Here is a 14,332-nt window from a genome sequence, read left to right on the forward strand (position 1 = left end):
AGGCCAAAGTTTCCACAGGATTGCAAAATATTAAGTTCCTTTTTGGTATTGGTTGATAATTTACCTGTATTTCTCTATAAAATGTAGCATATAGTATTATAGAAAATATGATGTCCTCACTAATGGCAATCAAAAATAGTTCATCGAAATTTAATTTATGCCTATTGCCTTCTTTGATCTTACCATTGAGTAGTTATAAGAGAATAAATTCATTATAGGTCTGTTGATTTGCTTAAAACACTAGGGAAGTGATTTCGCTAGAGTTTAAAAAGAGAAAAAAAGTCCTTATTTATAAAGATATTTTCAAAACTCATCTTTAAAAAAAAACTACACAATCTTCTTACTGATGGTCTATATTTTGAAAAATAATCATGTAAAGTAATAGATAAAACACGAAAAAATTAGTCATCTCATGCCAAAAGGGAAAGTCATCCTAAAAAAGCTAGAGTTGGAGTTCCCATTGTGGCTCAGTGGTTAACGAATCCGACTAGGAACCAGGAGGTTGCAGGTTCGGTCCCTGGCCTTGCTCAGTGGGTTAAAGATCCGTCATCGCTGTGAGCTGTGGTGTAGGTTGCAGACACGGCTCGGATCTGGCATTGCTGTGGCTGTGGTTTAGGCCTGCAGCTACAGCTCCGATTCAACCCCTAGCCTAGGAACCTCCATATGCTGTGGGAGTGGCCCAAGAAAAGGCAAAAAGACAAAACAAACAAACAAACAAAAAGCTAGAGTTGATGGGGATGGCCCCATACACTTTAGTTTCCACTGTAGCAGAAAGAGCATGGCCACTGGAGTTAGAGATCACACTTTACATACTGACTTGGCCCATTGTGCAATTTTTTCTGAACCTTGTTTATGCAGAAAACAGGAATAATAGTAATTAATGTGGGCATTTCTAGAATGGCAGCATAAGGGCCTGAGCCATTCAACTTCCCCAAAGCAATAATAAACTTGATAGATTTTCTAAATTAATACTTTTAAGGTCCTAGAAATCAACAATAAAGTAAGGAATATATATTCAAAAAAAAAACCTCTAGTGAAACTTTTATAAGAATGCAAAACAAAACTATTATGAGGTGCCACCTTATCCAACCAGAATGCTCATCAACAAAAAGTCAACAAACAATAAATGCTGGAGAGGGTGTGGAGGAAGGGAGCCCTCTTACACTGCTGTGGGAATGTATATTGGTGCAACCATTATAGAAAAAAGTATGGGGGGTCCTCAAAAAATAAAAATAGAACTACCATATGAGCCAGCAATCCCATTCCTGGGCATCTATCTAGAGAAAATATGAAAAGATACAGGCACCACAATGTTGACTGCTGTACTATTTACAATAGCCAAGACAGAGAAGGAAACTAAGTGTCCATCAACAGAAGATTGAATAAAGAAGATGTGGTACATATATACAATGGAATATTACTCAGCCATAAAAAGGAATGAAATAATGCCATTTGCAGCAACTTGAATGGATCTAGACATCATCATACGAAGTGATGTTAGACAGTGAAAGACAAATATAATTTACATATGGAATCTAAGTAAGGATACAAATGAACTATTTGCCGAATAGAAATGGACTCATAGACTTTGAAAAAATGTATGGTTACCAAAGAGGAGAGGTGATGGGTGGGGAGGGATGGACTAGGGGTTTGGGATTGGCATATGCATACTGAGGTATATGGAATGATTGGCCAACAGGAACTTACTGTATAGTACAGAAAACTCTACCCAATATTTTGTGGGAAAAGAAACTGAAAGAGATGTGTAGATGTATGTACATGTATAACTCAATCACTTTGTTGCACAGCAGAAATTATCATAACATTGTAAATCTACCAAATTTCAAAAAAAAAAACTTTAAAAAATGAAAAAAAAAAGAATGTTTATACGTTACATTTTAAACTTCAGGTGCATTCATGACTTCTTCAACTCCATTTTTGCAATAATGCTACCAGTGAAGGACGAGCTATATAAATAAGCATCTTCATAGCTGGGGGTTGGGGGTAAGGTGTGGCTCTTAGCTAAATTGAGCCAAAGCATGCAAACATTCTTTACCCATGGCTGTTATAGGAAAGAGTAGCAATCTTTTAGGCAAATGAATAGGAAGACCAATACTGAAGGTAACCAGAAGTTAACGATCCTTATTAGAGTAAATAAAAGACTGGCAGAAGAGCCAGAAATGGAAATTCAACAAGATGAAAAAAGTAAAGCATCTATAGTGGGCTGATTTCAAACTGGTATAGTGTGTTCAAAGGATGAAAAAAAGCTATACTCAAAAAATAAAGTTATCACAGCAATGATACATTAAACGCAGATTCTCAATAAAGAGAAATTATTTAAAATATAAATCTAGAAGTTCTCTTGTGGAACAGCAGGTTATGGATCCCATGTTGTAATTGCAGTGCTTGGCTAGCTGCTCTGGCCAGGGTTTGGTCCCTGGCCCAGGAACTTCCAAATGTCAAGAGTAATTAAGTTACTAAAGAAGCTCTGAAGCAGATTTGAGATTTTATTATTTATGTGCATGTTGTATCAACATTAACCACAGTTAATGTTTATGGATTCATTAGTTTTATTTCATAAACTAAAGTAACAATACTTGGGTATGAGGAAAGAGAGCAGATGGGATTTAAACAATAAAGTATGGCATTACCAGGGAAAATATATATGTTTTACTGCCAATAACAAGGAATTCAAGGTTTTATTAAAATAAATCTTTGAGATTTTGTCTCATTGAGTATAAAACCAATAACTATAATAAATCTCCTCACCCACCCAATGGAAGAGTGAGTTCAAGTAAATCTCAATGAAGAAATAAAATTCAATGAAACTGCTAAAACACCAGTTTGCTTCCTTTCATTAAAAAAAACTTATTTTTTTTTTGAAAATTCAATGCTTTGTCCTTGAGAGAGGAAACTTAACTTCAGACATCATACATGAGACCATCTTCTCCCCTAGAAACCATGGCACAGCTATTCGTAGGTCATGCAGAAATATCTGCTCTTGCTGCTTGTAGCTATCTACGTTTCTACTACCTCTAGCTTTCAACTGACATACGAACAGGGAAAAGTCTGTTGATATTATACTTACTATAAATTTTTATAATCTTGAAAGATGAAGTAGAGTTTGTGCTCAGAATGATTAGTTTTAGAGCTTGGCATGTAATAATGAAACACTGCCTAGATGTTTATAACATTGAAGCTTACAATTACATTGTGGATTTGGATTTCTGGCATCATGATGATCTCAAGGTGAGAGGTACAATAAGGTCTTTTCAAAATACTGCTAAGCACTCTCTTTAACCAAAGTTCTTCAACTATTTAAAGGCTTTTTACATTTTCAGTGGTTTATGTTAACATTAATTACTCCTTTTCTCAGCAGTTGCATTTCTGCAGATTACCACTGGGAGTTGGTGAATTAACATGTGGATACTGAATACAGGTATGTGGAGGTCAGCTGTCCACATAAATTCAACTTTTTTGCTTCATGGTCAGTGCAAAAATAGAAGAAGAAAAAAAAAAACAAACAGAAATACCAAAACTGTTTTTAAATTCAAGCCTGAGGTACTATTAAAGAAGTATTATTAAGAATATATGTAATTCAAAAATGTTTTCCTATTCAAAGGTAAGAATAAAAGTGATACGTGGCCCAAAGAAAAGACACTGTTTCTCCCAAAAAAATTTTGGCCAGTGCCCCCCTGAAAAGTTAAATCTTGGTGTTTAATCCTATCTTGGTGTATCCCGTGGATCCTAAACAAAACTTTCCATAGGAAAATAAATGATTGTATGATATAACAGCGATAATAATCATTAATGAATAGCTCCCAATAATTATTATTTTCTAAGTGGCAGGGATCACATTATACCATTTTCATATATTATTTTATTTATCATATGCCTGCAATGTTGTGATGACAACCCCACTTTACAGATGAGAAAACTGAGGTTTAAAAAGATTAATGAATGAACCCACTGTTGGAGAGCTCTAAAATGCCAAACCAGGATTAGAAACAGGATTGGAACTAGATCAGTTTTTATGAGCTTAAGTGGGCTTAAAATATTATCTAAATGAATTCCTTTATTTTATAAAGAAAGAAAAATGAAAGCCATAATGGATAAATTCCCTGCTAACAGTAGATTTATATACTATATGTAAGTATATGAATGCCAACAAAAAATGAAAAAAAAAAAAACCTATTATCCAAATAGGATAAAATAGTCAGAAAATCCAACAATGAGATTATTGGGTTTGGCAATGAAATCTCATTTTTCTGGAACAATAACTTAGTATGTCTTATGCTTGGATATGCTTTTAACCTGTGAGTTTTATTCATATCCCATTGATTGTCTAATGCCAGGGTGTGAGTATAAGTGGTGAGGAGGGGAATGAAAATTTGGAAAACTGTCAGTACAGATGGGAACTTGTTATAAACTTAGATATGTAAGGGAAAACTGCCAACAGTATGTTAGGAAGGGCCAGTTGTGGTGGTGGGATCAAGATGTGGAGTAGAAAGACCCTGAGCTCACCTCTCCCCCTGAACGCATCACAAAACCACAACCACATATAGAGCCACTTTCTCTGAGAACTAGAATAGCTCTTCTACAACAAAGGTTATACAGAAAGAGTCACAGAGAGTCTTGTAGGAGGACAGGCAAAGTAATCTAGTTTAGACCCACATCCAGAAGAGGAGAGGAATATCACAGGCTAAGGATTCCTGCCTAAAAGACCAGGGGTTCAAGTCCCATCTTAGGTACCCTAACCCTAGGATCTGGCATGGGGAAGATGAGCTCCCTTGGTCACTTGGCTGGTTTGAAAACCAGTGGGGCTCACCAGAGGGTTATAAGAAATAGCGACTCCTCTTCACTCATTGATACTATCTTTCTCAACTCTGTAGGCATTTGGAAGCCCCTAGTCTGTAACAGTGCATAGCACATCTCAATGGAAACTAAGTTGTTGGACTTTTTTGATGCAATGCTTTCTTCATATATCTGGGTTTTGAACTTTCTCTTTCTTATATGTGGGGAAATAACAACTATCTGTGGGTATATGTAGGTGTGTCATGCAGTGTATACGTCTGTTGGTACCTCTCTCTCTCTTTCTCCCTTTCTTTCCATACTTGGATAATTACAGAAAAAGAGAGATACAAAACAGAGACATATCCACAGGCACATCCATACTTACATATGTAGTTGTTGTCTCCCCGAATATTTCCTCCTATTTGCAGAATTTGGTGAAGGGAAGGTAAAAGCATAACAAAGATGGTGACCATATGTTTTGGGGGTCTAGAATAACAACAAGCCCATAGGTAATCTAGATTCTAAATGAAGCTTCTGAAGAGCTAATGACTTCTTGTGGTGTCAATGACATCTGCATTTTTTAAAATAAAAAAGGGCTAATTCTCTATATTGGCATCTGTGGCTTTCAGGTACCTGTTTGCTTTAGTTGTTGCCAAAGGTTATTGGGACAAAGCAGAGATGACAGATTGTCTGGAGACAGAAAGCTGCTTGCAGCCCACGGCAGTCCAGGCAGCACCAGGGAGCAGCCTTCCACAGACTGCCAGGCCCTGTGCTCTTTAATCAGGACTGCTAAATGATGCAGGTGGCATGGAGATTAGGGCATCCTAGTATAACACAGGGGAATGTTCCCTTCCCACCTGTTCCATTTGGCTTTTCTTCATTCAATACAAATGTCCTTGGGAGCAAGGGGGACCTGATTTTAAGGAGAGGTCAAAGAATCTCTTTCTTATCCATAAGAATAAAAAATAAATACATTCCTAACAGTAAAAATTAAACAAAAACAAAACAACAAAAAGTGTCTGTTTTTCAGAGGCGGAAAAGAGCAGGAATATACATAAGGCCAAAGATTTCTATAGATAATATATGGTTTTCACTTCTACCTGCCCTTGAGAGGATTGCCTCCCTGGTTTAGTCTCTGGACTAACCTTAACCTTCCTGTCAATATTTGCATTGTAGGTTATATCTCAACCACCCCAAATTCTTCTCCAACCTCTATGGAATAATGTGTTTTAGATAAATTTCTAATTCATTTCCTCCCATTTAACTGCAGGCTTGTCATTTTTCACTCTCCTGATTCTCTTCACCAAACTTTGCCTTGTCTGGCATCCACAGCCTCATTAAGTGCTCACTCCTCCATTGGAATGCTGGGACTCACACTGGCCCAGTGACTCACCATGTGGGGATCCAACATGTAAAATCAACATTAACCTAAAGGCAAAGCTAGTCTGCTTTAAGTCACCTACTAACTCGGGTCTGATTGACTCCAAAGACTCTGCTCTTAACTTACACAGCATTTCAGTAAGATCACAAGAAAGATTAAGTAGAAGAGATGAGATGCACTCTGAGTTCAGAGGTGAGTGTATCAGTTGGAGCTCAAAACATCCAGGAAAAATGCTACTTCATCTGAAGTGGATAGGTAAGGTGGGAATAGCAGATCTAAAGGAGTGAGCATCACAAGGACAAAGGTGCCAATTTAGAAACAAGTGAGGCCAACGGGGACCTTCTGTATGGCACAGAGAATTCCACCTAGTATTCTGTGGTAACCTATGTGCAAAAAGAATCTTAGAGAGAATGGATATGTGCATGTATATGACTGGGTCCCTTTGTTGTACAGCAGAAATTATCATGACCTTGTAAATTAACTATACTTCAATAAAATTAAAAAAAAACTGGGACATATTGTGAGAACAATTTTAAAAAATGGAAAGCAATACATTTTAAGACCATGTTCTAAAATCCTGTGTCTTGATGTTTGCATTATTTCCATTTATGAAGGGATCTCATAAAGTGTGGTGCTTATGAGTATGGATTCTACTTGAGAGAAACCAAAATTCAGATTTCCTTTGGCACTAACTGTGTGAACAAAGGATAAACCTCTCTAGGGCTCATTTTTCTGACTTAGGGTGGAAATATTATTCGGCTATAAGATTGACAAGAGAACTTGAACAAGTTAATACATGGAAAAAACTAAGTACACTGGCCAGCACATATAATTACTCAGGAATTTTATTATTATTATTCATTTTTCAACCATGCAATTTTTTGGGAGAACTTGGATACTAATTGCTATGCTGAGCACTAGAGATAGAAGCAGAACTTGAATAAATTGAGCTCCTGTTCTTAATTTATTATCTATTGAAGGAAGTGAGAAGCCAACCAACAGATTTAACACCATGTGATTAGGGTCAGTACAAAGGCCCTGAATTTGTTGAGGTAGAGTAAGCAGCCCCTGGGCCTGAGGGATTGAAGAGCTTACCTGATGCTTGCCTGGAAGTTCAGGTAAGGTTTCCAAGATATAGAAGTAGTAAGCTGTCAGGATGTAGGAGAGATCTTCCCAGTGGAAGGAATAGCAGGTGCCAAAGCCATACACAGTTCAGAGCAGGCTAGCCAAATAATGCACCTGGAACATACCCAGCCAGAACAGGAGAGGAGACTGTTTCCCAAGGATCTGCCTTTTGTTCCACCCTGATTACAGTGGGGATGGTGCAGGATCAGACGTTCGTTTCTGAGAGGAAATCACAAGGAGAAAGAAGAGGAAGGTAAGGGACTTCATCTAATCTGCTACAATAGTTCAAAGCCATGGACTTTGGGGACAGGGAGGTTCTGTGTTTTTATACTTGGCTGTCACCTTTGTCACTCTGGGCAACTTACCTGTTGCAAAACTCATTTTCCTCATCCATAAAATGCAGACAGTATTTCTCACAGAGTTACTATGATGATTAAATAATATAACATAAACAAGCAATTAGCTCAGCTCCTGACCTATAACCAGGGCTCTGTATTTGCTAGTTTTGCTTATCACTGACTATTTTATTAGTAATAATAACTTCAGCTTCAGAATGTTGGGCAGATTACCAAAGCCATGCTAGCTTCTGTCACCACCTCTGCTTGGACAAATAAAAATATAATACTCTATAAAATTTATATTGAGAGAAGGAAAACTTTATCTTGTGAATGCAACACTAGATTACAAAAGAGATGGGATTAGAGAAAACCTGGCTTAAAATATCATACACAACATTCCGATCTCTCTTCCATATTTCCTCTTTCTTCAGACCTTCTATCCTCCAGGTTTTATTTCTACTTGCTTCTATGATCCAAGTCCTATCTATAATTTTCTAGACTGTCTTCACTGCTGTACTCTATGAAGTAAAGGAAAAGGTTCTTTAAAGAAGTCACAAAGGAATGGGTAGCCCTTTATAACATAGACCCTCACTTCCCTTAAACATAGCTTATTTTACCAAAACTGACATGAAGTTATTCTAATAAATTTGGGAGCTGAGTCGGTGAAATGTTATCTTGGAAATAAAATATCACAATGGAAATATCAGCTAGCACTTAATTTCCTATTCTGGGCCAAGTATGGGCTAATAACCATATATGATATAGTGTGATCCAACTGTTAAATACATTTTACTTATTTAAAAATGGAGGGGCTAAATCAATGATGCAACTGGCAAGGACTTAATCTCTAAAATATACAAACTTATACAACTCATCAGCAAAAAAAACCAACAAACCAATTGAAAAATGGGCAGAAGACTTGAATAGACATTTCTCCATAGAAGATACGCAAATGGCCAACAAGCACATGAAAAAATGCTAAACATCACTGATTATTAGAGAAATTCAAATCAAAACTACAATGAGGTACCAACTCACACCAGTGAGAATGGCCATCATTAACAAGTCAGCAAATAGCAAATGCTGGAGAGGGTACAGAGAAAAGGGAACCCTCCTTCATTGTTGGTGGGAATTTAAATTGGTATAAGCATTATGGAAAACAGTACGGAGGTACCTCAGAAAACTATATATAGAACTACCATATAATCCAGCAATCCCACTCCTGGGCATATATCTGGACAAAACTTTCATTGAAAAAGATACATGCACTCCTATGTTCACTGCAGCACAATTCACAATAGCCAAGACATGGAAACAACCTAAATGTTCATTGACAGATAAATGGATTAAGAAGATGTAGTATACATGATGGAGTACTACTCAGCCATCAAAAAGAGAAAAATAATGCTGTTTGCAACAACATGGATGGAACTATATACTCTCATGCTAAGTGAAGTAAGTCAGAAAGAGAAAGACAAATACCATATGATATCATTCATATATGGAATCTAACATATGGCACAAATGAACCTATCTATAGAGAAGAAACAAACTCATGAACATGGAGAATAGAATTATGTTTGCCAAGGAGGAGGGGAAGGGAGTGGGATGGACTGGGAGATTGGGGTTAGTAGATGCAAACTATTGCATTTGGAGTGGATAAGCAATGAGATCTTGCTGTACAGAGCTATATCTAGTCATCTGTGATGGAACATGATGGAGGATAATGTGCAAAAAAGAATATGCATACATATATATGTGTGTGTAACATTGGTATACAGAAATTAACTGGACATTGTAAATCAGCTATAAAAAAAACTTAATAAAATGAAATTGGGCAGGCCATCACAACTAATAAGTAACTTGTTAATTCAGATTCTTTTATTTTAAAATAAAACTTAAATTTGATTATGAACCTTAAAAACTCCCAAACAAGAAATAGAAAAAATAATTTTCTTATTGATCCATGGATAGGCTTTCTTGGAAAATCCCTCTCATCCATTCCAAACCTTGACTTCCAAATCTGAAAGTTTAGAGATAGGTTCAAGACATCTTAAAATTTTTATGTTTCTGTAATTGTATATGACCCCTCAAGACATTCCCCAGTCAAACTAACAATTTTGACATCTCATCATGAAATCTCTGGAAACTTTCAATTCAAAAAGACAATGGGAGGATGATGGATTACACCGGCATATGCACGGAAAACACCTGTCACTCCTGTTCAGACTCCTTCATTCCTCTTCCAAGGCAGCTACTGCTATTCCATCAACATACACATTCATGCCAAGATTGGATGAGGCCTCATTATCCCACTGAAGATCAGAACTGGCATGTGAGATAAAACTTATTTGCCAACACATCTACATAGTAGTGAAAGGCTACCCTGGAAAAGACTTGCAGATTTCACAAGCACAATTTTAAAGTACCAAGTCTGCAATGCTCTCATTTTTTACAGCTCTTTAGATCCTATCTTTCTTGATGGACCAAAACAAGCCGCATGTCATTCTTGCATCCTTTCTTAGTAATCTGACCAGTATTTCTTTCTTTCTTCTTTTATTTCTCTCCCTCCCTTTCTTTTTTCTTCCCTCCTTTTCTTCTCCTCCCTCCTTCCCTTCCTTCCTCCCGCCCTTCCTCCTTCCCTCCTTCCTTATTTCTTTTATTTTCTCTCCAAAAGGCTCACTGCCTGGACTTTGATTAGAGTCAATTTAGAATATAATTATACCATGTCTTCTAGTATTATATATGTTTCTTATAGTCATTCATTCATTATTCGACAAATATTTACAAATGTGTTTTTACATATGGGCATTGAGCTAGATACTATGAATAAAATATGAATAAGATAGACATAGGTACTACACTTATAAAAGTTCTTTCACAGCAGATAAGAAAAAACTGAAAAGCATGATGAGATATAGGAGTGCATATTAAGAGCATCTGGGACATGAAGAAAGTCTTTCTGCAGAAAAGTTGACTTCTAGATAATATGTAGGAATTAGAGAAGTGTAGATAAGAGGAATGAGGCTTCTGTGGAAATGGGGAATGAGGAGAAAATATCTAAAGCCAGATGAGGAGCAACCGCGGCATCCTATGAGAATAAAAAAAAAAAAAAAAAAAGCTGGTGAATTAATGAAGAACAGTGAATAGAGTAAATCTCAGATCCAAGTTAGAGGATTGTAAGAGATGAGGTTGAAGTTCTAGGAAGGGGTCTAGTAATATACATTCTTGAAAGCAATAAACATCAATCATAGATAACTTTTTAGAAGGTGAAGGAGCTTATTGAACTGGTTATATCGCATAATTGATGGAAAAGTTATATAGCCTGATGATAAGAAATATAGGAACTAAGATAATCCCAGGGAACTCAGTAGCAGGAATTTATGCCATTTTCTTTAAGGCACAGTCATTGCATTGAATCAATTCCAACTACCTTAGGTCCATTTTGGCACTCTATTCTGGATTCAATTCTTAGAAGATTTTGATTGGTCTAGCTTGTGTCTTGCACTCACTCCTTGGAGAGACACAGTTATTTGTGGTTCTAACAGAGCACTATGAAGTGTAAAAAAAAAAAAAAAAGTATGCATGGTGGGGGTATTACCGTGTTGGCAAAGGTGCTGTCAGGAATAAACAATAAACTCAAGAGATGCCTACTATATCTTAATGAAAATTTTCAATGCTACACCTAGAGCAACAGATTGAGCATGAATGGAAGAATGCCCTGAGTAGGTCTTATTTAAGGAGAAGCACAAGGAAGAAAATCTTAGGAGTGAATGGTCCTGGAGGCTTGCAGAGACATAGGCGTGAGATGATGGATGGAGATTTGTACAAAGGAAGTCATAGGAGGGAACAGAGAAAATAAAAGTGGTTTAAGAGATATTAATCTTGTAGAATGAAAAGGGCAAGGGGATACTCCATATTTCATGGCAGCCAGCATGTTTCCAGGAACAAAGCAGGAGTATGTGATATTCAGCAAGTATCTATTGACATGACTTAAATGCATAACTCTGGCTTAGAAAGTGCTTAGCACATTTTGACGTTTGTAACTATCCTGTGCATCACAATATTTGAATTTTTTAACGTGTTCTTCCTTTTTCACATAATTTATTAAAATCACAATTTTTTAGTTCCATTGCCTAATTAACTAAGTAGTACACACTGGTTCACATAGGGAGAATGAAATCCTTTCACTTCAAGGAGAATATCCGGCTGAGAAGGAAAAGGAAGATGTGAGGGGAAAAATAGTGTTCCAAACAGGAAGGCATTGCTTAAAATTCAAGAAGGTATGAAACCTTGGTAAGTGGACATGGAAGAGTAATTTTAATACGTGTGCTAAAAATTTAGGTTTGGTAGTGATGGCAGTTTCACGAAGATCAGATTTCAGCTTCTCCCTCTTCCACAACTATTACAAACACATCAGTATTCTTTATCCATTTCTGAGAAAATAGAAATAATTTCCTCTGCAGATGGAATTTGACAGCAATTAATTGGAAGACACGGATGTTAATAAATTTTTATATAATCTGATTTGAATTAATTAAATACTTTTACTTGTTAAGTAAGTATAATGGCAGTCCAAATTTAAGTTAATTTTATGCTTCTCAAAGAGGGATGAATAAGGTAGAAAGATCATCAAATTTCCAAAGCAAAAAAAAAAAGAAGCATTCTAGAGAGAGGGTTGCTGTAGCAGACCGAAGAGAGTAGGGATTTGGGAGCTACTGATGAAAATCTATAGTCATCACCCTATGCACCAGCCACAAAAAAGGAAAATGAGAAAGCAGGGGCCAAGGCTCAAGAGACATAGAATTGAAATATAAATTAAATGTAATCATGTCATGTATTACCACCTCTGCTTCTGCACAGCTCAAAAACCCATTTCAGCATAAACATAGTGCTGTGATGTTCCATCTGTAACAAGATGACCTCGAAGGAGAAAAAATGATTTATTTTTACAACTGAAGCTTATACTTGATTAAGGAACTCTGATTGTGAGGGCAGTTTGGGCACACTGTTGCAATTCAAATGAACTCTTCAAATATGAAAAAATATCATCACTCAACCTTCCGGTAAACCTCTCCTTTTCTTCCTTTCTTCCTCTCTCCTCTCCTTTTTTATTACTGAGAGGTAATTGGCATGTAACATTGTACAAATTTAATGTATATAGTGGGTGATTTGATACCTTTATATATAATATTACCACCATAGTGTTAATTAATAGCTCTGTACAATCACTTATAATTTCTTATGTGGTAAGAGTATTTAATATCTAGTCTCTTAGCAACTTTGAACAATATAAACCAATATTGTTGACTATAATCTTTATGCTGTACACTAGATTGCCAGAATTTACTCATTTTCTAGTTGCAAGTTTGTACCATTTGCTTACCATCTCCCCAATTTCCTCACATTTTGGGCCCTGATAACCACCATTCTATTCTACTCTCTGTTCTCAGCCAGTTTACTGAATATTGAGGTTAATAAAATGATCTTAAAAACTAGGGAAAAAAAAGACAGACAAGAAAATATCAGGAAAAAATACAAGAAGGCAGAGAACTATTATCTTCATAATGCAGGAAAAAATACTGATAAACTAAAATTTAATGTGCACCTAAATTGTCATCTTAAAGTGAGAGGAAAATTAAAAACAGATTTACAAAGAATGTGAGAGTTTATCACCAAATAACTTTGTGTTAGAGAAAGGCAAATGTCGTTTGATAACACTTACATGTGGAATCTAAAAAATAATAATAATACAAAAGAACTTATTTACAAAACAGAAACAGACTCAAAGATTTTGAAATGAAATTTAGAAATTCCAAAGGGAAAACATGGCAGGGGAAGGATAGATGAGGAGTTTGGATTAACATATACACACTACTATATATAAAACAGGTAACTAATAAGGACCTACTGCATAGCACAGGCAATCTACTCAATATTTTGTAATAACCTGTATGGGAAAAGAATCTGAAAAAGAATGGAGATATATATATATACATATACATATATATATAGATATATATATACATATATATATAGATATATATATATACACATATATATGTATATAGATATAGATATATAACTGATTCACTTTGCTGTAGACCTGAAGTTAATGCAACATTGTAAACCACTATATTCCAATACATTTATTTAGATAAGTGTTAAGGTAATTCATAATCCATAAGGAAAATATGCAACATAAGTAATGGAAAAAATGGAAAATCCTGAACTCTCTCTAATTCAATTAAATTAGCCATACTAAGTTCAGGTAACTACAAATTGTTTAAAATAATATTTATTTAGGAGTTCCCGTTGTGGCTCAGTGGTTAACGAATCCGACTAGGATCCATGAGGTTGCGGGTTCAATCCCTGGCCTTGCTCAGTGGGTTAAGGATCCGGTGTTGCCATGAGCTGTGGTGTAGGTCACAGATGCAGCTCGGATCCCATGTTGCTGTGGCTCTGGCGGAGGCCAGCAGCTACAGCTCCAATTCGACCCCTAGCCTGGGAACCTCCCTATGCTGCAGGAGCGGCCCTAGAAATGGCAAAAAGACAAAAAAATAAAAATAAATAAAATAAAATAATATTTATCTTAGAGTTCCCATCATGGCTCAGTGGCAACAAAACTGACTAGTATCCATGAGGATGTGGGTTCAATTCCTGGCCCCACTCAGTGGGTTAAGGATCCGGCGTT

This window comes from Phacochoerus africanus, chromosome 1 (assembly GCF_016906955.1).
Source record: "Phacochoerus africanus isolate WHEZ1 chromosome 1, ROS_Pafr_v1, whole genome shotgun sequence".
Classification (NCBI taxonomy): domain Eukaryota; kingdom Metazoa; phylum Chordata; class Mammalia; order Artiodactyla; family Suidae; genus Phacochoerus; species Phacochoerus africanus.